Source organism: Diceros bicornis, chromosome 27 (assembly GCF_020826845.1).
Source record: "Diceros bicornis minor isolate mBicDic1 chromosome 27, mDicBic1.mat.cur, whole genome shotgun sequence".
Taxonomy (NCBI): domain Eukaryota; kingdom Metazoa; phylum Chordata; class Mammalia; order Perissodactyla; family Rhinocerotidae; genus Diceros; species Diceros bicornis.
Genome location: NC_080766.1, coordinates 33,467,249 through 33,491,530, shown reverse-complemented (window position 1 = coordinate 33,491,530; position 24,282 = coordinate 33,467,249).

Below are 24,282 nucleotides of genomic sequence, written 5' to 3'. Positions count from 1 at the left end.
CTATCTATCTTAATCTTTATACCTTGCCAAGTCACTTGGGTTACTAAGTTTAAATTAAATAATTATTTTAATAAAGAGACTCTAATCAGAACAAAATAGAGGCGACCTGTGTGAAAAAATAGCTCATCTTGCTATCAAAGGGCCATAAACCAAGATGAAGGGAGAGAAAAGCCTTTCCCCACCATCCTGCTTCGACACCCAGACCATGACACACCCGGGCAGCCTTAATGTCTTGCCTGTGCTCAGTTAACCCAGGAGAGGGGCTATGGGTCTCAGTTTTTAATATTCCCAAACAAGCTTTCTTGGAGAGCAAGAAGAACCAGCCACCAAATTTAAAACAAATAAAGAAACAAACAAAAGCATCAAAACATTATTCTCTGTTCCTTCCTCTGCACATCGAATGAGGAATCTGTGTGTAAATGATGCCCACTGCTCTGGGAATTAATATTTGAGTTGTTCGCGGAGAACAGGACTGGAGCTTGTATGCAGTAGCAAAGGACACTGAGCAGCTCTATATGACAGACAATACCGGGGCTGTGTAGGGAAAGAAAAGGCGTTGCGAGTCGGTGCGATACTGCTTCTTGCCCCCAAACTGATTGGCCACCCTCATCCTTTGGCTCTGTGCAAGGAACCGTTTGGCTCCCAGACTCAGGGTCTGTTCTCCGAGGGTTCTTCATCAATCACGCGTTCTGTTTGCCCCACACTGGCCGACTGGATCCAGCCCACCAGCTGCTGTGGAGACGTCTGTGTGGGTGCCTGCAAAGCCGGGGGCACAGATGTGTGTATGTGTGATGGGGGCCAGATGCTCCTGCGAGCCTCTTTTAATAGCGCACTCCCAACTAGCTTATCTGCGGAAAAACCTTCCCCCAAATTTGCTCCAGTAGATAGATAGGGCCCCGTCCCTTTTGGTCAGTGGAGATATTTACATGGACTTTGTGGGGAAACCAAAATAATACCTTATTATCTGGCATAATAAAGCAAAAGGGGTTTCATGTTAATTACGCTTCTAAATCACTAACACTTATTTCATATGGCGCCAAAGTTTGTTTTAAAACTAACAATTTCAAGCAAAAACGACTTTTAAAAGTGTGTACGTGTTCCTGCCTTCTTAATCAGAGTCTTATAAATACAGATTCGACTTTTCCTGATGGCTCTTCCTTAGAATGTTAAACTTACTTGTTCATATGTGAATAGTCTGATTTTTGTTTTATGGAAGTTTTTCTTTTTTCTTTTCTTTTCTTTTTTTTCCCTATTTCATGCTGCCCTCTCTCATTGTCAACTATCCCTTCTTGTAGCACCTGGATACACTCTTTTATATTTTCAGAAGAAAAACTATGCCTTTTATTTACTCAAAACCAGCAACATTTATTGAACCCATAAGTCAAAGACTTAGGTTTAATATGAGATCTTAGCCATGAAGAGAACACACAGAAGTTGAATATTTACTTTAAGCCCCTCTGGATGGATTAGCTGAGAGGTCATAGCTGGACCCTATGGCTCAGATCCTTGCAGGTCATGAAGGTCAGTTACAGGCTGAGTGTAGCCAGCGAGTGACAGTTGTCAATTCCATGGGCCTGACCAACCTTCTGGTGTGCATGTTTTACTTGTGAGTAGGGAAACGGATACATGATATGTGGTAAAGCTTGTCTGGTACAAGTAAAATGTAGATATCAGAGAGAGAGAATGTAAAGAGGCTGTAGCAAGATAATGATGTATATATATGTACATATAGAGGATGTAAATGATATGGTGTATATATTGCCACCTTCTATACAAATATCTGTTATTTTTTATTTTATTTTTTTGCTGAGGAAGATTGGCCCTGAGCTAACATCTGTGCCAATCTCCCTCTATTTTATATGTGGGTGGCTGCCACAGCATGGCTGATGAGTGGTGTAGGGCCACATCTGGGATCCGAACTCACAAACCTGGGCTGCCAAAACGGAGCATGCTGAACTAAACCACTATGTCATGTGGCCGGCCCCAAATATCTGTTAATTTTTCTAGATTGGGTCTCCTCCTCCACTTCCTCCTCTACCTTATCATCAGATTCCCTGGTTAATAAAGATATGACTCTATAAACAGATCTGCAAGAATCAATTCTGAGGCTAAACAAAAGATACTAATATTCTCCTTTTGCAAAACTCTGAGAAAGGTAATTTTATTGTCACAAAATAGAAACAAAAATGAAGGAGAGACAGGGAAAGGCACTTTTCCTTATTTCCTTCTCTCTTTAGATGAATCTCAGACAAAGAGCTTCCCAGGATGGGCACCATTGGCCACCAGCTGGATATCCACTGGGGGACTGGGTCTCCCATTTTCCCCATTTGGTTTAATTTTCCCCATTCTTCATTTCCAGTTCTAACACACTGAAAATATACTTATTTTTAAAAAGACAACAAAAAAGGAGAAAATATATTTAGGGAGTAGAAATCCCCAACTACCATTTTTCTGAGTTGTAGATTTATTTTACCATTAAATTCTTTAGGAACATCAGTATCCATGACTGCCGAAAAGCAGCAACAATCTCACGGTCCTTGAAAACAGTTTATTTTGTTATAAGACACTCGTGTCCTTCCCGCCTCCAGCAATCATATGTTATTCCTAAGTCACATGGACCATGGCTGTGATTCTGGGGAGAACACTAAGTCACGCTACAATAGGAAACAGGCTCCCACTCTTGCCTCTGAAAACCCCAAGTCGGTGTCCAGCTGTCAGACAGCTGGTGGAGGAAATCAGGTCTGTCGGCCTCTTTCTGGAATGTTGTGTTTCCAGGAGGAGTGAATGAAAGGCTATGAGGCTCCTGTGCCCTCCCCAAACTCCAAAGCCCCTGTGACATCTTCTTGGCATTTAGCTGAGGTTAAACCATTGCTTTGGAGGACAAGAAGTACTGCTGTGAAGGTTTAAGCAGGAATAGGATATTTGCATAGTCTCAAAGTATTTAATAATCATAAAGGGAAAAATAGTAAGTTTACAGCAGAGAACCTGGCAGATAACGCCCTAGCCAAGTGATCAAGGTAGACGCGGCGCACTGAGAAGGACACATCAGTCACTTTGAGGTTCCCCCTACTAATGTCTAACCCCAATCTAATCATGAGAATCCATCAGACAAACCCAGATTTTGGCATGCTATAGGTTGAATGTTTGTGATACTGGCTCAAGACAAGGTTGACATGAGGGAAGCCATATTGTAGAAAAGAAACCCTATGGTAACTTTGAATGACCTCTGACTAACTAACCCAGCTGGATATGCACCCTCCAGGAGATCTAACTGCTCTGTAGATTTTATGACCCCTGCTTGTGCACGTACCTCCCAGCTGTGATAAGATGAAAACTTTGTTCTTTTGAGTTCCTTAGGAATGTGATGACCCCCAAACAGAGAGTCTATGCTGATAGCCATCATCAATGAAAACTGAAAGACTGGTGTGGCACTCCCAGTCTGTAACACTCGAGGGTCAACATTCCTAACCTCCTCGCCTATAACCCACCGGCCTATATAATGCTGTAAGATTTTGTGCCCCCTTAAGATGGTTCTTTCAGACATTAGTTGGCCATCTTCTCCCTTGCTAGCAAGCTGTAATAAACTGCCCTTTCTTTTCCACCATCTTGCCTCTTGACTATTGGCTTTTGTCTCGCAGCAAGCAGATCATGCCCTTTGTGCGGTAACATTTGTGTCTCCCCAAATTCATATGTTGAATCCCTAATCCCCAATGTTATGGTATTTGGAGGTGGGGCCTTTGGAAGGTAATTAGGTCATGAGGGTGGTACCCTCATGAATGGGATTAGTGCCCTTAGAAGAAGAGACAGGAGAGAGAGATGATCTCTCTCTCTGCTTATGAGGATACAAGAAGAAGACTGGTGTCTGTAAACCAGGAAGTGGGTCCTCCCCAAGAACTTCTAGCCTCCAGAACTGTGAGAAATAAATGTTGGCTGTTTAAGCCACCCAGTCGCTGGTACTTTGTTATAGCAGCCCAAGCTGACTAAGATAGGGGGCATTTTACAAAGTAACTGGCCAGTACTCTCCAAAAGTGTCATGAAATCAAGGAAAGACAATGGAACTGTCATAGATTGGAGGAGGCTAAGAAAACGGGATGACTAAATGCAATGTGGTATCCTGGATGGGACCCTCGAACAGAAAAGGGAGCTTAGTGGAAAACTGATGACACGTGAATAAGTTCTGGGCTTTAGCTAATAGTTTCATGCCAAGGTGAATTGCTTAATTTTGATAAATGCTCCACGGTCATGTAAGATGTTAACAAAGGAGAGATGGGTGAAGGGTATACAGGAACTCTGTCCTATTTTTGCAACTCTTTTGTAAGTATAAAATTATTAAAAATAAACAAAAGTACCGCTGTGACTCAAAATAGCCAACTAGAAATGTCTATCAGCATTTTGGGGAGTAAGCAAACAAAACTACACTGAGCTTATAAGAAAGAAAATCGCTTCTTTTGGGAAAGAGCTTGCCAAGAAGCCTTAAGGAATATTATGCAGACTTAGAGTCCTCAATGTGGGAAAGAAACCAATAAATTATCCAGCATGCTAAGGAGATTATCAATGGGTTATACTCCTTGATCCTGTTTACATCTCCCTCCTCATTAGAAGCAATAAAGATGTACAGGTTGAAACTAGTTAGCCTTAATTTACTATTCCCGTTTTGTTTCTCGTCCTGTAAAACTTCCAAAAGCCTGGCTTTACCTTTAATTCAATAGTAAGAACCAAATTGAAGTAATCAAATCAAGCTACTGTTATTATGTAAAGCTATTTTCTTGGACCCCTGCTTTGAGTAAATGATTCCTATTAACATGCAGATTTGCTGGGGATTACCAGAAAGTCCCTCAAAATAATCATCAGAAGATGTCTTTCTAAAGAATACTTTTCTCTCTGACTTGGACCAGGATTCAGTTCATAAATCTCTCCCTTCTTCTGCTCGGGGACAATTTGGGACTACTCCGTGACCAGGATGGGAAAATGGGGACTCTTAATTCACAGAATTGAACAAAACTGGAAATGCAGACCCCAGCTCCCTCCCTCCTGAGTTCTGCTGATTTTAAAGTTCTGTCACAGCCCGGTCAGTCGTAGAGAGAAAATTCAGGGGGTGCAAGTATTAACACTGTGTGTGTGTGTGTGTGTGTGTAGAGAAGACAGGAGGAAGGTGTGAATTCTGTCATGTTCTTATTTGACTGCACTAAGTCTAGAGTTTCACATAAAGAGAGTGAGTGGCAGCAGAGTGCCGTAGTCGGGGAGAAAGTGCTCCACAGTTAAACCAGCTTTGCAGCCTCGCTCCACTGCTATTTACCATTAGTGAGTCACTTACACTCTCTGTGCCTCTGTCGTCTTAGCTGTGAAAAAAGCATACTGTATTAGTTATACCTACCTTTAGGGCAGTTGTCAAGATTATATGAGCAAATCTATATAAGCGCTAACCCATGGAAGCATAATTATTGGAAGCTAAGAATTTCTCCATCTTATTTAAAAAGTAAATATATATATACACACATACCTATATGTTCCTTCTGTATATATGTTTATATATAAAATCTTCAGCAGATTTATTTATCATGGGGGAAATTATAAGCAGTCTCAATACTGAAGGGTAGCAGAGTATGCCACCCCAAATACACCTGCAGGAGTTCAGGACAAGCTACCCTAAAACACGCCACTTCGGCGTATTGATTATTGAGAGCCACAGGCGCTTGGAAAACAGCAAACCCCGGAAGAGGCTTTCTCTGAGCCCCGCTTATCCAGACAGATCCTCCAAAAGGAACTCGATTATCATCAATCTCCCCCCAGGGAGTGTCATCAACAGGGAAGATGGACTCTTGTTACGGGAGAGGAGACTAGAAGCTGACACCACACCCAGACAAACTGTCACAATTATCATACCTCCCATCTGGGCTCCTAAGGGCCCATTCACCTTTCCTGAAAATCATTTCCTCTCCCCTAAGAGACCTTGGTCCTCCTTTCCCTTTGTCTATTAAGATGATATTTAATCCTGAATTTGAAGCCACATCGGGAGTTACTCATTTTTCCCTGGGTATCTCCCATGTAGTATGAGGTATACATGTTAATAGACTTATTTTATTTTTTTCTTGTTCATCTGTCTTTTATTACCGAGATCTCATCTAAGAACTCAGAAGGGCAGAGGGAAAATTAGTTTTCTTCCCCTACAATGCCCATCAATAAGGAAATGATTAAATGCTGATACAGCCACTCAGTGAAATATTATCCACCCATTAAAATAATTACTCTGAAGACTCTGTAGCTCCCGATGGCAATGTTGAAGGGGAAAGCAGATCACAAACTGTTATGCGCATTATAATTATAACTGTAAAAATATAAATGCATGTGGGCAAATAGCTGAAAGGGAACACAGAAACGTTACAATGGTTGTACTTGGTTGTGCCATTATGGGAGACTCCCCCCGCTCTTATTGTCCAGCATTTTAATAATGATTTTTTAAAAGTTTTTTTTTTTTCAAAAGTGAAAAAGTTGTAAGTAAAGAATAACAGTGGAACAAGAATTTAGTAGCTGCTTCCATCAGAATATCCCGACTTTTTTGGCTCTCCCCCTCCCTCCTGTGCCTGGGTCCCCATCTCATCTAAAAGTGATCCATGAACTTCATTCAAACATCCCTGGTACCTTCCCAGGAGGGAGGCTGTCTGCACATGGAAACTGACCTGCTGAGGAGGCTGTGAGTGAACCTGGGATTCGAACCCAGTTTCCAGGCAAAGGATTTGGTTTGAAGTTTTGGGAGGATATTTTCCCCCTAAACGTTTCAAGGATTTCTTTCTGTACTTACAACACCGACAAAAATATGTGGGCCCATTTTATTTACAAAACAGACTTCATAACAAATTCTGGCATTGATCTAGTTCAAATAGTAAGTTGCAAAATTAAGTACAAAACTCTCAAACAAGACACGATATTATACGTTTTATTTCCATAGCTATTCATTATAGTCGGTGCTTCACCATGCTCCCTGTCTAGTGGTTTCTATCCTGCCTTCCTGGGTGAATGTATGTGCTATAGATTTTGAGGTGGGGTGTGGGTGCAAGCTAAAAGGGGCTGCATTTTTAAATTGCATGTGTTATCACTACCAACCAAGAAAACCGAACCAAGAAAATGGACTTCTTAGTAAGTTTTAGAGTCGCTTAGCAATTCTATCTTTGAAAACATCCTTAAAAAAAATAAAGCATTATTTAGATAAGGTCAGGGTAGGCGCAAGTAGAAGTCTAGGGAAAATGAAGTCTTCTTCCCAACTTTGCCCAGGTTCTAATCAAATGGATGAGAAAGTCGCATGTCGTTTTTTTTTCCCCAACGAGCAGCCATAGGGTTTGTTTAAGGAAAATCACAGCTTCCCAGATTTGTGATTGAAAGGCTGTCATAATCCTGAGCTCGCCACTGCTATTTGCAGCCCTTGGCACAGCGCTCCTCAGAGCCAAAGGCTTGGGGACGTCGGAGCCCCTGGGGAGCAGGCTGCGGCCTCGTTATTTTCCTCCACCTTTGCCAGTCCTTGCCTTCTCCCGAGATGATGGTCAGCCAGTTTAATGTGAGCTTTTGCCCCCACACCCCTCCCAAAAAACTTCAAGCATCATTTTGATGACCTATGGGGGTAATTTGCACTTTCTGCATTTTTTTTAATTGCGTAAGATATTGGGGAAGAAAAAGAACAATCTAGAAGCAGCCCACTAGATTATGAAGTCTTTGAGGGCAGGGCCAGGTACTGTCCATCTCTGTGCCATAGGCTAGTGCAGTGCTCGATGAAAAGCAAGAATAATAAAACAAAACAACTAATAGGTATTGAATTCTTACTCTGTGCCAAGCACTCTTTACTTGCATCAACTCATTTAATCCTTAAAGCGATCCTATAAGCAGATACTATGACAGTTCTTCTTATGAAGTTAAGGGAACTGAGGCTCAGAGAGGTAAGTAACTTGCCCAAAGACACGCAGCCAGGGCTAGAATTCAAGCTTTTATGCCAAACCTCATGCCCTTAACCATTGAGGGACACTGCTTCAGAGCACATGTAGGTGCTCAACAGATCTTGGCTGCATGAAAAAAAGAATGCTTGGACAACCCCTCGGGAGATGTCTTGGCACTATAAGGATGCTCCTAGCCCATGTCGTGAAAGAAACTTGGATGTATGTTATCCCATTCTATATCCATACTTCCTTCTTCACCAGAACTGGTTTTATCCTTTTCAGGGCCGGACCCCAGATCTTCCCACTGAGATGCTTACTGTTAGGACTGGGGCTGTGCAAACCCACACTCTGGGAGGATGCTCAATGTTCTTTTGGAGCAGGTCAAGTGCAATTCAACCGGTACTTTCCTTGCCTGGGTTCCTGGGAGCAACCTCAGTATTCCAGAGATGGAGAAGGAAAGCTCATTCTGTGGCAAGGCAGATGCTTCAGCCACAAGTTTCAGAAATAGCAGATTGCTCCCTTAGCAGAATCTATGGACGGAGGCCGTACTCAAAGTCTGGGTGCAATTCTTTTGGATTGAGAATGTCCCTTATGCTCACAGAACCCCAAGTTCCAGCGAAGAATGCAAGACCCAAAATAATACATTTACACATTGATATCAACTCAGAGCCAAAAGCCAAATAATACCGTGTGTTGTTCTTGGATGCATAGAAAGGTATTAAAACTGGAGAAGAAGGACATCAATAAACACAGGATACCCCCAGAAAGGAGTGGGGAGAAGACTGGGACAGGGGTGGTGAGAAAGGGGTCTTTCTTTAAAAAAAAACACTGAAAACAAATATAAAATTATATTAACAGTTGTAAATTCTGGATGATTTACATATGTCACTCTGTACTTTTCTGTGTCTTTAAAATTTTCAAAATAAGAAGCAAAGACACAGTGGACTGATTTACATAATTTCTCTGAGTGAACAAAAGGACTTAGGGTGGCTTCTAGAAGCTGGTACTACACAGCAACCCAATAGGCTCTCTGTGAGGTCATGAGCTCGTTAGTCCCAGAAAAGAGGAGTCGAAAGACTATACAACAGAGGTGTATATTCACCAGAGAAGTAAATCCTAGATTTAGAGGGAGGTTTATTCTAGGACAATGTTTTTCAAACTTTTTTGTGCAGAGTAAGAAATAAGTTTTATATTATGACCCTGCGTGAATGTGCGTGCACAAACACACACACACACACACACACACACACTCGCTCCTGAAATAAAATTTCACCAAACTCACCCTAGCTATCTATGATGCAATCTGATATTTCTATTTTTTTTAATGCTAATTGAGACCCATTAAATTAATTTCATGATCTATGAATGTTCAGTGACCCAGAGTTTGAAAAGTACTGGATGGATGATCCTTAAGGCCTCCAGGAGGTCAAATGCCCTGTGTGTCCTTTCAGACGGTTTGCTCTCCTCTCCTCTCCTCTCCTATCCCTGCCTGGAGTGGATCTGCCCATTCTTAAGGCTTCTGGTCAAGTCTCGTGTCTTCCAAAAAACTTCCCTGATGCTCTAAAGCAAAAGGGACTTCTCTCTCTCCTCGGTTCCCATTCACTTCATTTGTGCTCTGTATGGCATTTTTTCACGTTTCTTCATTCATCCAACAAGTATTTTTTGAGCATCTATTATGTTCCAGGCACTGACCTAGGCATGAGACTATAGTAGTAAACAAAACAAACAAACCTTTGCTCTCACGGCATTTAAACAAGCTCAGGAGGAGACGCACGCCAAAAAAATAACTATGTAGCCATATCAGACAGTGATACAGCGCTGGTTATGCAGCCATATCAGACAGTGATACAGCGCTGGTTATGCAGCCATATCAGACAGTGATACAGCGCTGGTTATGCAGCCATATCAGACAGTGATACAGCGCTGGTTATGCAGCCATATCAGACAGTGATACAGCGCTGGTTATGCAGCCATATCAGACAGTGATACAGCGCTGGTTATGCAGCCATATCAGACAGTGATACAGCGCTGGTTATGCAGCCATATCAGACAGTGATACAGCGCTGGTTATGCAGCCATATCAGACAGTGATACAGCGCTGGTTATGCAGCCATATCAGACAGTGATACAGCGCTGGTTATGCAGCCATATCAGACAGTGATACAGCGCTGGTTATGCAGCCATATCAGACAGTGATACAGCGCTGGTTATGCAGCCATATCAGACAGTGATACAGCGCTGGTTGTGTAGCCATATCAGACAGTGATACAGCGCTGGTGAGCCCTAACACCCACAACCAACATCGAAGCTGCCTTCCACCTCATCATTGTCCAGAGATCCAGTCAGCGGCTTAGTGCCTTGTTCTTAAATGCGGATGGACTGCCCAGATCATCAAACATCCGAGGAAAACTCCAATGGGAAAGATGAAGACAAAATGAACAAAGATGAGCCTAGAGGAAAGAGAAACCACTCAGTAAACATTTCAACAAGTAGACACTTTTTTCAAAACTATGACCTTCTCAGAAATATAAAAAGATATGCATCCATGAAACAAGAACAAGATATGAAAATGGATCAATCAGAGAACCAGAGGTCTTAAAAATTAAAATAGAAGAACTGCATTAAAAAATACAAGCTTTTAATAGTAGTTCTGGAAAATATAATCAAGGAAATCGGGAAACACACCATCTAGAAATATGGGGGTAAATTCCAAAAAGAAGAAAACCCGATAAAATAGTTGAACTTCATCGCCTCAGGGAGTGAAAGTGAGATTCTAGAAGTGGAGCAGAGGACTGTTTATTCATTATAATCCATTTAAGCACTATTTGATTTTCAAATGATAGAATGTATATTGATAAAAATAAAAATTATCTTTTAAAAGTGCGTCAGCACTTATTTTTCAAGAATATAGAAATGTGTGACAAAAAGTTTAATATACCTTAAGTTATACAAACATTTATTATATATGCTTTAGGACTCAGTATAAATAAATGAAATTGAATATTAGAATTCTTAATTTGGTCTAGGCTGTTGGGGGCATGGCACAAAAATTAGTGAATTTTCCTAAAAAATTGAGTTGGCTGAGGGGTGAGGGGGTAGCTGTTGTCCCCTGTGTCCCCAGGGTGCGTGCCCTTGGACAATTGTCAGGGAGCTATTCAGGACTCTAACCTTTTATTTCCCTAATGACCTTCTCAGACTCCTGCATTGTTCTCACTGGGGCTACACAAGACCTTGGGCCCAGCCAGGCTTTTCACCGCAAATCTCCTTTAAGAGGCAGAAAGATTGCATAGCAAAAAATACTCTATACCAGAAATACGCAAATGGCTTGCGGAATCTTCAAGCCCAAATTCATATCAGGAGGAAAGGACACTATTTGGACTTCATCTTGTATCAGAAAATGGAGCAGGGGTAGGAGGAGGGAACACACCACACACAGAAAGAAGGAAAATAACAGCACGATTTAGGGCCATTGTTTTCCCACACCCACTTTTATTTCTTCTCTCTGGTGAAATGAGAGGCTGGATGAGTCGGTCTCCGGGTTGTCTTGAGGTTCTAAGGATTCTCCAGCCCCTTGCAGGGCACTAGTGGTCTGGATGCTTCCTGACTCGCATCTCTGCCTCATTTGGGCAGACGAAAATCAGTCCCAGAGGGCCGGGGGGCTGCCTAGAAAACAGACAGTCCAGAGAATAACGTATCTTGTGGCTGTAGGAAAAACATCTTGTGTCCTGGTAGTGCTTCAAAGGCTCTTAACTCTCCCCCATTTCCTGAGGCATGAACAGGCTTCAGGAAAGATGTTCTTTTAAAGACATTGCTCCGTGGGAATCCCCTGCCCCCACCAGCATGCACCTGACAGACAATAATAACAAGTGCTGGAGAAGACACTCAAAGATACAAAATATTTAATAGTAATAATAATAACAGCAGCAAAGATATCAAGAGCTGGCTCTTACTGAGTGCTTACCATGCCCAGCTCTGTCCTAAGTGATGGTAGCTGAGATTTTCCATGTCACAGTCCTTCTGGAATAAACCCAGATGTCACTTTATAAAAGAAACAGAACGGCTTTTTGGTGAGTAATGCATCGTCTTGCTGACGAACTTGCCTCCATCACAGACTTCTATGTCCAAACGTTCAGAATCCCATAAAGATAAAAACACTGTTTGGGTTTCTTTCTGCTACCGTATTCCACACAAAGGAGCTATTAAAGCCTAATCTGAAATTATCCAGGGATTCAACTTCCTGTGGAAAGACTCAACACTCCAGCTTTTCTGGAGTTCCTTTCCTGCCTGGTGGAAATTTACTGCAACAGAATCACTTCGTGTGAAATTTACACAAGCTGGAGTATTTTGCCCCAAACTGTTATGTTACGTGATGCTTTCCACTCAATGCCACTCTAGTGCTGAATGCCCCTTGGAAATGTGGCACCTGAGGAGGGATTTGACCAATGGACCACACACAAAATCCTCATTGCTCTGCCCTTCTCCTCTTGTCTGACCAACGTGCTGTTTGTGCTTGAGTAGGGGAAGGAATAAGAAAGCAAAATCAAGTTCTCTTAGTTAACAACCTCGATAAAAGAGCAAGGAAGAAAGGATAATGGTGACAATTGGTTTGGGGATTTTCTGTGGCTTTAAATTACCCAATCCTCTGCTGGTTTCAGAGGTGGCTGAGAACAGGACCTATATCTTTGGGTAGGTTGTTCACTGCACAAGAGCCCTGGACCACAATGGTGAGCAGGGACTCGAATCAAGCCTGCACCCTGCTTACCAAGCCTGGTGCCCTGCACAGGGCTGAGTCCCCCTTAGTTCACACAAAGCCATTGGACGGGCTAGCAGTGGCCCCCATTAAACGCATATTCCACAATTCGGCTTTATGGAGTAGCATTTGGGGTGGAGGTGGGGGAGGAAGGAGGGCTAGTGGGAGAGAAAAGAGAAACCATATAAAACGTGTTGCAAATGGGGCGGAGGTTGTGGCTGAACACACAAGATGAAGTTGAGACACGATATGATGCAGCTTTTTGGGTTGCAACCAATTCGATGGTTCACTTCAGTGGGGAGCGTCTAATAGTGCTTAGAAATCTTAACACCGGGGTGGGCTACTTTCCAAACATTTCCTGAGTGGCAGGGTGTGTTTTATTCTCCTGGAACTCATTTTCCAAGAAAACTTTCAAAGTCTGAAGGGATTTTTAATCCAAGTGAGTTTTCCTGTCACCTTTTATCCTGCCGTGGAGACTTCGACCCCCAGCAATTGTGGGCGGGGCATGCTGTTCCTTCCACGGGGTTAATGGCCCATGATGGTGTTCTGGAGATGGCAGTTTGTAATGTAAAGAGGCTGAATTGTTTGTTTAACCGTCAAGTGACAAATTATTTAATTAGCACATATGCCATTTGTCTGCACAGCTGTGATCATCGGTACTAATTGCAAAGCAGTCTTAATTTATTGTAGATATATTGCTCCGTGATGCTAATGTGGTCATTACAAATGGCCATTATGCCCCTGTATCATGTTTGGAAATGAGAGCAATTCCGCCACATGGGGAAAATGACACTTCTGGTCCCGGCCAATATACGCAGCCACCACTGTCTCCAGTCAGGGGAATGTTCAAAAGAGAGTGCTCCTTTGGAAATCTTCTCTTAAGCTGCACTGCTGAGGGTCAGAGTTCCGACCAGGTTAATGCAGAGAGCCACCAGCTTTCAAGCCTGCGCTGGCTTCCACCTGCCTGCCTGCAGATAAAGGACAGCATGGACCCTGGCACTGGCCGTCCGCGAGACTCGCCCTCCCTCGCCCATCCGCCACTCACAAGGGAAAGATTCCTCTCTCACTGCCCTTAATCAGATACGCGTCAGAGGCCCACCAGTGGGAAACTCAAGCAGGGTGCCCACCTCGGGACAAATCCTGGAGGCCAACAGGGCTTTAGCAGCTTATTAACAAACACCAGTGATCAAAACCAGCAATCCAACACCCCTGTAGACGGGAGCTGTAGCCACAACTGCTGCTGCAGGTGAAGCACTTGGTGGGGTGGGGGCAGGGTAGGTGGGGGGCAGGGCAATGGGGAGATGGGGGCGGGGCATGTGGGGGCACGTGGGAGGATCAGGGTTGGTGAAAGGTGTGCACAGACTCAACTGGGGAGAAAGTGGCCTTATCCCCAAATCTTCCATTTGACACGATATTTGCTTCTAGTAAAGGCAACGGATGTTAGACTGGGAGTTTGGTTTGATTTAAAAATGTGGTCCGAATGAAATGATGCAAATGAAATGATGATTGTCCCTTTGGAGGAGGGGCTGTAGGGAGCAGGAGGTGAGGACCCCAAACTCTTTCTGTCTGCTATCGCTGGTGATGTCTCCTAGTTTAAGCTGGAAGTTGAGAGGAGAGTCTGTTAGCACGGCTGGGGCATGGGAACCACATGTTAACCAGCCAGGCTAATTAGCGACCTTTCTGGAAAGCAGCTACCCATCTATTTTCTCATTATCCTCTTAATGCCCTGAGATGCAGGCAGAGGAGGCTGCCGCCCTGGCAGGTGAAGGGAGGGGCGGCCCAGGGGGCGTAGCGGGCTGGGAGTAGGTTTGCCAGATAAAATACAGGACGCCCAGTTAAATTTGGACTTCAAGTATCCACATCGCAAGTCATTTTTGAGTATTTGTTGTTTATCTGGAATCCAAATTTAACTGGGCATCCTGTATCTTTAGTTGCTGACTCTGGCATTCCTCGGTGAGGGGAAGATGATGGAGGAGACAAGGGCCAACATATCTCTTTCTAAAATCTTTGTTTGGGGTGGGGACTGAGGATGTAAACCTGCCTACCTCCAGCCACAAACCACAGGAGACACGACAAGCTGGGGAGTCCTCTTGCATGTCACCTGCAGCCACCTGGCAGCGGGGCAGAACCCCAGGAGATGCCTCCTTGTGAAGCTTGGGCCTTTCCCCCTTGGTGGCCGCAGGACCCCACTTCCCTGGGCCTGTTTCCCCATCACTCTCTTGAATAAAAGGCTTTATTAAATCAGGCAAACGTCAGCCCCACAGCTCAGCAGTGAGTTAACTAGACGACAGGGGGGAACGGATAAAAGTCCCCTTGCAACAGCATCAGCATAAAAGGGGGCCAGGAGGGTGCAGGCAGAGGGGACAGTAGCCAGGGCCCCGGCCCTACTTTTCAGGTGGCCATCGGTCAGAATTCTGTCAGCTGGGCCTGTCCTCCAGACGCCAAATTAAAAACAGCAAATGTAGCTCTATTCTTTTTTATTTTCCTCCCTGCTCCTTTTCCCTTTCTTTCTTTCTTTTTTTTTTTTTTTTGTCAATGCGGAATACAAGGCCACTGCCAAAAACATATCCCACACAATCAAACATCAGATGGTGACTCCTTTCCCACAGCTTGTGTGAGTGAAAACAGTGAAATTATACCCATGTTTCCTCGGCGAGTCCCCTGGTGTTCCAGCAGAGGCCAGCCCCGCACTGGCTCTTGTTCGCGGCTTTTTGTTCCTGCCCGCGCAGTGTTTTTAGTGCTGGACACCATTCAGCCCGCATTCAGCATTGTATGTCACTTCACATATGGTTCATCCGCTCCAAATGTGTGCATGTACCCAGAAAATGCAGCTTTTCATTATGTATTCTCCATGTAACAGAAAAGATTAAGATATAAGCCTGGTGAATGCGGCAGGAATTAGTTGGACAGATGAATAAGGGAAAAATGAATCTACAATGATGGTGGATTTGGTCTAATGATTGTGGGAGGGCGTTAGGAACTTGCTGGTAGGTTTCAGCCCTTTTAATCCCGGGCTGTGTGTGTATTTTGGCAGGAGAAATGCTCCTTCAGAACTCCATCTCAGAGGGTACAGTAAAAAACACAGGCGCACACACACACAGAAACCCCTTCAACCTGAGGCAGATGAAAGACTTCCATGAGGCGGAGTCCCCGGCCTCAATGCCTTCAAACTTTCTGCGGAGTTTCAGAGGATTCTGTATTTCAACATTCAGCTTTTAAAATAAAAATAGGACGCCTTCACGCCATTGAGGATGCCTTCCTTTTGTATTTCATTTTATTTTATTTGTTTCGACTTAAATAAAGGAGCCAGGCCGAGAAGGGTGAACTCTCTAACACGGATTTGATTTGTAATAGTCCACAAAAGCTAAAATGTTCTTAGATGCTTTTTTACACTGGTATCCAAATTAGAGAAAGGGAAAAACAAGCTCTGGTCATTTAAACTCACTGCCTTTTGGGACTGAAACTAGTCAGTTAGAAGTGCGAGTTGACACAGCGGAGTTTTCAATCAGCATTTGCAAAAAGTGTTTGTATTTCACATCCTTTGTTTTATGGCTTAATAGAGAGGCAGAAGAGAGAAAATTTGAGATTTAGGCTCACTTGCTTCCTACAACAGCGTCCAGAGAAGGATTTTTTTTTCCAGCCAATTTTGATTGAAAATCAAAATTTGCATCACAATAGAGATATTTCAAAAGTGTAAATACAAAAGGCTGCAACTTCAGAGACCTCTTGGTCAGATGTGTTGGTTTCTAGTACATCATCCCATAAAGGCTTTGGAAGGAGCTGTTTTCAGATTCAGACCAGAGGAGGCTCTGCTCACTCCTCACTGCAAAATTCACACGGCAGACTCTTCTGTAAACTCGTGTGTGACAATTTAACGTGGGAGGAGGGGAGTATAGCAACACTTCAGCTATTGAGGAAACTACATAATTTAATTCACAGATTTTGGGGGTGTGTGGAAAGGAAGCGTATTAGACCATATGACTAATTCACATCAAAAAAAGCTGCTTAGAGTTTAACAAAATGAGAAAAAAACTACCTCCTTGGATTGTTGCATATTCTATATATTTTGGTATTCCCTTGCATAGTTGTGGTCCAAAAATTTGCCAAATTCCTTTGTTTGAGTAAAAAATACACACATTGCAAAGCCACACTCTACCCATGAGAAATAATATCAACTTTATTTCCTCTTTCAATTTAAATGAATTCATTTTAATTTCGACCCATGATGTGATCAATATTTTAGTGATTTAGCTATCAGGTTTATATTGTTCTCATAGTAACAGTTTAAAAGTTTCTTTTCCATAACTAAAAATGCAAGACTTTTCCCTTTGTTTCACATTCCCACAATCTTCTCATACATGTGTGACAATTCTTATGCAAATCACAAAAAAAATTTTTTGAGGTTTCAAGTTCTATTTTTCTTAGCCTATTCTAGGATTTGGACACGGGAAGAAGAAAACGTATGGCATCAATGAAAACGTGGTTCAATTTTCATATCAGTTTTTATACAAGTTGGTGTCTTTTGCTGACAACTTAGGGAAAGAATCGCAGTGATGAGCTGTGTCCTGTCTATCTATGCCAAACTTGATACGCAGGAGCCATCTTCCTCCTTCGCTCTTTGTTGGTAAATAACGGCCTTGGGTTCTTATCATTCCTGTACAAGTTGGATAAACCTAGCAGAGCTGCCATCCCTGCATCCTGGTTTAGTCGTTTATTTTTATACAATTCCTGATGTCCCCTTTTCCTCTCGGGTCCCTCGCAAGGAGCACAACGAGGCATAAAATCTTCCCTTTAGTCTCGATAATCTGGTATAATTTTCCACAATCCTCTTTCTTTTTTTCGCAATAGGAGTGGTGTTTCCATTTCAAACAGTTTACGTCTACATACTAAGCACGCTCTCTCTCTTTTTATCCCAGAAAATTTAATTGCATTTTAGAATCCCAATAAACAGGCTGGTGTTGCAATAAACAATCTGGAAAAAGTGGTGTTGGCAGCAAACGTAGATCATAATTTGCGTGACAGAACAAAACGGCCAGGCCTTCAGCTTTGTTCTTGTGTGTATTTGGGGTTATTATCAGCGTCGTGGCTTCTAAAGTGTCTTTCTGTGCTAAATACAGGGCTGGACCGTGGAAAATCAAAAAACAAACTGGTGTTTGGAAGGGCAATAACTTTCCCCGAAGAAGGGAGGAATCTACCGTTTGCCTATTATTTCAGACTTACTTCCGGTTCTCTACGTCTTCCAAGGTAACAAATGAAGGCGGGTCACCCACCTTCAGGCTTGCAGCGTAAGAAAGCAACAGAAGCCTTCTCTCCAGGAATTAGAAAAGGAAACCTGTTTGCTTTTAAAGTTTCGAGTCCTCCCATAGAGATGAAAGGGAAATGAAAGTGAGTTACCCCTGTGGAATCGCCAAAGTAAAAACCCGTCGCTTTATCCGGGCTCTTCAGAGCTCTTTAAGGCTTGAAGGTCTGGATTGAAATCCGTATAATACTTTCATTCACTAAGTCAAGATTAATAGCACTGATGTTGTGTCCTTGGGGGAAAGCCTCCAGAAGGCATTTGGAAATAGAGATTGTCTTGCTTTGAAACACTTCCTCTGCAGCACACATCAGAAAAATGGATTTTATTTTCTTCCCCAATAAAGATTCTTTGGCATCTGATTTAAATTCTCTAAATCCTTTCCCCCGTGTAGACACATTTCCCCGCGGCTTATCTCTATGTCTCAGATATCGCTGGTTCTCACTGTTTCTCCGTCTCCCAGCACAACTCTTTTAAAAACAGTTGCCGGTGGGTAATAGTTTGCCCTCACTTCTTAGCCACTCACGTCCTTAGTGTCACCCTTGTCCTTCTATGCCGTTTCAATAACAAGATTTGAGATAGCCATACTTAGGAACAGAAAATAATCTGTCTGCTTTTCTTCTCAAAAGTGTTATAAAATAAAATCAGAGGGAAATCACTTTGAATTAAAGTAGATTTGATATTAAGTTATTAGCACAAATGCTATTTTATTTGCTTTCTGCTTTGCCCTAGACAATGGAATAAAATAAAAAACAACATAGGACCCAAAGCATCGTTGAACGAAGGAAGTGGCTCTCTAGGTAGTGAAGCGAAGAAGAAATTGGCTTTGGAAACTTAGGTTCTGAAACTTACACTGCTGTAGAGGGACCAAGTTTGATGCTTTCTCCAGGAAAGACTCCTTCTACAGGAACCTCCCAAGTACGATTTCAGCAATTTATTTTCCTTTCGCTGACTTTCACTCTTTCTCTGCATCTGAATGCGGCTCATTTTTAGAGGTTGCTTTTTGCACGTTGGGAAGATTTTACTTTTTAAAGACAAAAAACTGAAGACAACGCCTTTCGGCTCATCTTAAACCACACAGCCTGCCTCGCGGGTTTCAGTGCTGGCTGTGCATTGGGTGATAAATCCTAGCGAAACAGCCTAATCCCATACAAGCCCCACTGCAAATTCTGTCCCTGGCATTGTGTGTCCTAACCGGCTCGGGTGAATAACATAGTGATCCATAAAATGCAGATTTTATGCTGCATGCATAAAAACATGCAGCTTCCTAGCTTGCAAGTGCTGCCTTTATGGAGCACAGACAGCCAGGGCTGTGGAGCAGGTAATGCATCTTAGGGCAAAGAAATGGGCAAGGTAAGCCCCTCAGAGAAATGTTGCCTGATGTGTGTGCTTGCTATTGTCAATTGGTTTAGTCTTTCTGTCAGCTGTTTTACTGATGTCTGATTAATCCTACTGGTTACCAGGGGTAAGCCAGAGTTTCATCTGATGGAGGAACAAAACTTTTCCCCTCTTGGACAGAAGGTGGTCTGTCCAGGTCAGGGTATGGGTCATTGGAAGGGCAGCCTTAGGAAGCCTGTGTTTTCACGGCAACCACTTGTTACAATTAGTTATAAAAAAAAAAAAAAAAGCTAACATGCGGTGAATTGACACTTTTGTAGGTCCCTTAGTCTGGACGGTGCAATTGTTCTGGAAAACAATGTCAGCATCTTCGTTTGAAAGTGGAGAGTAGCACCATATTTCAAGTAGCAAAATCCCTGCACGCTGAGCCATTTGGGGGTTTCATTTCCTTCAGATTCTAGAACTCTATTCACCCACTCTGTACTAAATCCAAGTATATTAAATGAAAATGCAGAAATGAAGAAGGCGTAAATTGAGCAAGACAGCATCTGCATACGCTGTCCTAACCAGCTATCCAACTGGGCTGACCAATCATTTGCAGAATTGGAATTGGAAGCAGATTCCTTGAGTCTTGGGATAGAGTGCCCTCAGACTCTGGCAGAGAAGTCTACACATCCCCCAATATCAATTCTCTTTTGCTTCCTTCACAATAGAGACCCCAATTCATAGCCTGGCATATGTCTGCTGCAAAGTGTCCTTAAAAGGAAGGGGCATTCCCTTCTTTGCTCTCCTTCCTTCCTGCAGACTGGAATGCAGATGTGATGGCTGGATGCCTGACACTATACGAACATGTGCTGAGGAGGCAGAGCAGCTCCCTATGACCCAACAGAGCAGTGACATCCCACCAGCCCTGGGCACATCAGAGAGAAATAATCTCTTTAATTGACCCAGCAATTAAAATGAAATGAGCCCAAGAGCAAAGAGCTTGTACCCACGATCTGGGTTTTCCTGGAAGGCTCTTGTTGCTAACTTCCTAGGCTCCAGGATCTGGGCCCAGACGCCTGCCCCAGTCTGCACTTGATGCCCGAGCCTTCCTGCCTGGACTGGGCCTCCCTGGACTCTGATCCGTGTCCCGCCCAGCCCGCATACTCCACCAGCCCCTCTGCTCAGCCAGTGCCTGACTCCGCTGTTTCCCGGCCACGACCCCTCTCACTGTGCCTGTTGCTGGTGGAACAACTCTGCATCCACATAGCAATAGTTGTCATGCATTCAGCACCTACAATATGCCAGGTGGTGTCTTAAGTGCTTCACATGTTATAATTCACTTAATTCTCAGAATAATTATCTTTGAATTAAGTTCTATTGTTATCTTAATTTTACAGATAACAGAAAATGAGGTCAAAGAGATGACGGAGTTCCCAGAGCTGGTAAATGGAGAAGGAGGATTCGAATACCACTCGAGAGTTGCCCCTTGACCACCTACCACTTTGCCTCAGCTGGCCCTTGTCGACAGCTGGTTGGTGGAAGCCAAGACCATGGCCTCTAGTCTTGTCTTTGGGGGCCAAGTGACACTGGTGCGGAAGGACTGGACTGTTCAAGCCCTTCTCCTTTGGGATCTCCTTGGATCCCTTTTCCTTATTTTTGCACCTTTCCCCATGATGTTTGTTTTGCTTCCAATGGCCAAACAAGGCCTGTGGCCTCCCTTGGGCTTCTGGAGCCCCACGTTGCTGGAAGATGTAGAGATGGAAGTGCTTGGGAGTTTATATTCTCCAAAGTGGCTCTTATCCTCTAACTGATGTGTGTGATCAAGAAAGCCCCTGTTCCTTGGCCTCTACTGGGGATGACTCTGAGATGCAATTGACAGTCCCCGGCAGGATCAGGTGCAAGCCACCTCTGGGCCATTTTGCCTGAGATCACATCTTTGCTTGGTTTCCTTCCCTTCCTTATCCTGTTTCCTCACTTCCTTGCCCATTTCCCCTGGGAGCTTCTCCTTAATAAATCACGTGCACATGAGCCTCTGTTTCTGGGTCTCCTGGGAAACCCAGCCTAGGACAGAACATATGTAAAGTACTGAGCCTGGAGCACGTAGGATGTGTCATTAAATGGCCACTGTTGTCAGCTTTGCTGGTCTGGTGATCACAGCTTCTGAAAGATGCTCTTCTCCTACTTGCCCCTCAGTTTTAGCACTAATTCTTTTTTTTTTTTTTTTTTGTAATTTAAGCTGATTCTAAGCTTTACTTTCCCCCTCCCTCCCCAAAGCCCCAGTACATAGTTATATATTCTAGTTGTAAGTCCTTCTAGTTCTTCTATGTGAGACGCTGCCACAGAATGGCTACTGACAGACGAGTGGTGTGGTTCTGGGCCTCGGAACTGAACCCGGGCCGCCAAAGTGGTAAGAGTGCCGAACTTTAACTGCTAGGCCGTCAGGGCTGGCTCCCTAATTCGTGAATGAAGAGAAAGAGGTGGAGAGGGCAAAAAACTAGAGGTCAGGGGTCACTCTTGGATCCCTCCCCTGTTTGCTTCTCTTAGGAGCTCCCTCAGCTCTCACACCAGATAGTCCCTCTCCCATCATGCAACCACGTTCACATTTGGCCTTGAAGGTACCACTTGACATAAAAAAAATTTTTTTTTCAAGGTTTGAGATGAGAAGTTGGAGGATTTAGACCTCTCAGCAGCTAGCTTCAAATGCTTTCCCAACCCCAATCCCATAAATATAAAAATAAAATATTTATTGGGAGTTTAATGTGCAAGTGTAAATGTCTCTCATAATAAATAAAAATATCAAACATTTTTATAGTCCTTGTTGTACACCAAGGCCTTGTCAAAGTGCTTTAAATATAGTAATTAATTTAATCTTCTCAAGAAACCTATGAAGTAAGTGCTATCAGCATCATCATTGTCATCACTCCCATTTTTACAGATGAAGACACAAGCACAGAGAGGTTAAGTAACTTGCCTAAGTTCACTCAGCAGTAGGTGGTGGAGCTGGGGTTTGAACTTGAGTCCTGTGGCTGTGGAGTCTATGTTCTGAGCTGTGAGGCAATTTACCTCCTTATAATGTAGTAGATAGGGAGGCTTATGAGTAAACAAAGGGAGCAGTCACAGACATTGTCCTCGAGGGCCTGTTATGTGCAGAAGTCCAGTCGCCTGAAAGAACCCCCACTACCATACGTGCACAACCATACACACTCACTCACACTGGCCTTCTACCAGGGCCCGAAGGTACTACTGTCTGGTTAAGCCTCTAGGTCTCTGTTAGGGCTGCCACTACTAGGCAAACCCACACACATCAATTAATACCAGCTGGTGCCCCCAGACGTACTCATTTTAGCACATTACCCACAATTCTCAACAAAACAATGATCTAATCTTTTTTAGACAGTCTCTATTTTTGTTGAAAGTGAATGAAAAGTATACGGTGGGCATCTGTGTGTTTTCCTCCTACAGCGGAGCTCAGAAAGCCTTAGGAGGATGCATGAATGATGCAGAAGGAAGAGAACTGACAAGTGGTTTTCAAACTGTGTTCTGAGGAACCCTGGTGTTCCCTGGAGGTACTGCAAGGTCAGGCACCAGGATGAATCAAGAGAAAAGCCACGCAAGGGAAATGCCAAGGAGGGTCCTTCTCCCCATCCTCTCCTTCCTCCAGTCCACTCCCTCATCCTCTTCCCACTTCAACCAGAGGATATCTGCCTCTATGTTTTTCATATCTTTCAATGAGTCTGCTGCTTAAACAGTATTTAAAGCCCCCTTTTCAAGGGGAGGATAGAGGACTACAGTCCCCACGCCCCCACTGCTCAGCCACAGCGGGCATGCTGACTCAGCCAGAGACATTCCCACCTCCCACTGCACCTCAGACCATAGTCCAGCTTCCGACAATGTCCCGTCCTGGAGGTCTTACTCTGTTACACGCTCCTAAACAGATGCTGAGCCAGCTCGCAATTCACCAGGGGTGAAGGTGTCTGTTTTTAGGTCATCCAGATATGGTGGCCTGTCACCGGCTCCTTTTCCTGCATCCTGCACACCAGCCTCGCTCCTAGGGAGGGGTGTAAGCTCGGGCTTGGTGACTCTGCTGAGACTTTGGTAGGTGATCCTGAGGGGGCATTTGACTACCCCTCTTCCCCACGCTCCTTGTTTCCGGAGCACAGTGGTTCTCCAACTGCGGTCCCCAGGCAGCATCGGCATCACCTGGGAACTTGTTAAAAAAGCAAATTCTTGGGCCCCACCCCAGACCTGCTGAACAGGGGACTCTGGAGTGAGGCCCAGCAGTGTGTGCTCACAAGCCCTCTGGGGGACCCTCCCGCTCGCCGGAGCCTGAGAACCTCTGCTGCAGGGAACTGAATCAGCAGTGCCCTTTCAGCTCTCCGTGTATCCCGCCGTGAGTAAGTGACCAGGGGGCCCCGTGCCTTGGCGCTGAGACAGGTTTGGACAGGGCCCATTGGGAACACATTTATTTGCAAATTATGGTTTGATTGCTCAGATCGAATCAAAGTGTATGAAAACCAGAACCCATGTGTTTCCCATTCCAGGAAAACCCTCAGAGCCTTCTTGTGTGTAGGTCTTTCAAGAAAGAAAACATGGGGCAGGTTTCAGTTCTACAAAAAATGTCAGTAATCCTGAGAACGCTGAAAAGCCATGTGACGTCTTGGGGTCCAAAACCACCCAAACAGGATGGGAGCAGGGTAGGTGGGCTTTGGGAAAGGTCCCACTTTCCAGGTGCAAGTAGGAAGTTCTAGTCATGTGAAATTTGGAAAAGCTCACATCTTCCTTTTTAAAATAAGTTATTTGTTTTCACTGGCAGATGGAGATACTAGAATATTCCATTAAGCTGCTCGGGTAGCGTGGGATCTGGAAATGCTGAGTAGGGAACAACTGGAGAAGGCTGCTCTACAGTGCATTTCTCAGAACACTGAAATTTATCATGCCCTGTGAATTCCCAGCTTCTGTGAGGTGCTTGGCTCCAACCCGAGTATGCCATG